The sequence below is a fragment of the Macadamia integrifolia genome, chromosome 4 (genome assembly GCF_013358625.1).
Source record: "Macadamia integrifolia cultivar HAES 741 chromosome 4, SCU_Mint_v3, whole genome shotgun sequence".
NCBI classification, from domain to species: Eukaryota; Viridiplantae; Streptophyta; class Magnoliopsida; order Proteales; family Proteaceae; genus Macadamia; species Macadamia integrifolia.
The window spans coordinates 1,365,809-1,367,481 of record NC_056560.1 but is presented as its reverse complement, the minus strand read 5'-3'; the positions used below and the strand labels follow the sequence as shown (position 1 = coordinate 1,367,481).

The following is a 1,673-nucleotide window of genomic DNA, read 5'->3' as shown; positions in this document are numbered from 1 at the left end:
TTTTTTCACTGTGTTCTCAGTATCGGTGGAATCAGACACAGAGAATGGGAAGGGAAGAAGAAAGATGGGGAAGGAATAGGATCCTTCGGCTCTAATACCAAGTTGATGGAGAACATTTAGGGAAGGGAGGGGAAATCAGAGTAGAGAGGGGGAAAAGGAGGATCACACTCACACATTCATTCAATAATCAAATTGCTCTCTAAATCTTCAATCGATTACAACCAATATATAGGAAAATAGGAACATGAAATTAGAAACTTAACTGGAATGGAGACTAGCCTAAACTAGGAAACAACTATAAAAGGAAACCAAAGCAAGGAAATAAATCCTACTCCTACGTTCAAGTTTGGAAACTAAAAGCATGAAATAAAATACTGGGTAAACTACTAATTTTATTTCCAACCCTTGTTGGACCAAAACCCTGGGCTGGACCGGTTCTTCTTGGCTCTTGGCATCCAAAGCCGGTCATGCTGGTCCAACCAAGAAAGGGCAGCCGTATCTGCATCACCTCCCCCATTTGTTCTCTGTTCAGCTAGGCATTAAACAGAGGTGTTCCAGGCCCTCTAAGGATCAATTGATCCTTAGCTGAGTACTGATGGAAGCATCCAATCACTGTTCTTGAAGTTTCTCTCAGTTCTCTCTCTCTTAGGTCTGAAAATCAAGAAAGTACAATACTCCACAACCAGCCGTCAGAAGCTCTTCACATTTGGGGGTTTTTGTACCCTCCCTGGGCCCTACAATCGACCAGATTTGCAGCTCCACTGGAGCCTCACAAACCCAGCCGCACCTCTCTCTCTCTCTCTCTCTCTCTCTCTCTCCTGGCCAATTGGTTATTTTTTTTTTCTGGTTTTTCTCTTTGTTAGCTTGTCTTTTATTGTGTGGGAATAGTTCTGGGTATTTCTCTTGTTTCCTAGTCTATTGCTGGTTAGTCTCAAGTAACTTTTGTATCTTGAATTGTTTGTTTCGGGTTATAAACTATTAAGGTAGTTTACTTGTAACCCACTTCTGCATTAGAGAGGCAACTCAATAACCTTTCAAAAGACACCAATATCAAGCGACAAGGATGAGTTTTGACCTTTAAAAACTAAGCCTTAATAGAAGTGGTCAAAATAACCAATTTCTTGGAATATAATACCCTCAAACATTAAAAAAATGATCCAATGGTTTATCAACCCATAACAATTCTTCTCTAGGATGCTCCCGCATCATGGGAATTTTTTCTTTTGTTTCTAAGGCAGCTGATCTTTTTTAGAAAAACCTGGAAATTCTTTTCATTGCCAAAATCTGAGTCGTTAGATTTTTTCTTTAACCCCTCAAAGATCAGATTTGTCCTTCACAATTGGGGGGGGGGTTCAGTTAGCTTTGAAGCAAACACAAGATGCTGTTGAGGCAAAACAGAAGATGATGAAGACAAAGAAGAAGATAGTAGAAAATAGACTTTGGTGGTAGATGAAGACCTTTCAAAAAATCTTAAACTAAAAGAAAACCCCATAAAATCTCCTTTGCTTTGTCATCATAGGTTTTTTCAATTAGCAATGAGTGAATCAATTGGTGCCAAGCTCACCAACCACAACCCAGTTTCTTTCTGCTCACCCAAAATGACAAATATGCTTCTTAATTTCTTTTCTTTCTTTTTCTTTTTTTTTTTTTTTTTTTTTTTTTTTTTTTTTTTT

General features: G+C 38.4%; 1 protein-coding gene across 1 annotated transcript in view; it reads right to left on the bottom strand.

Annotated features, from left to right (window-relative positions):
* LOC122076159 overlaps positions 1-1,673 on the bottom strand; it is a 13,952-nt gene that overhangs the window by 8,071 nt on the left and 4,208 nt on the right. The window lies entirely within an intron of this gene.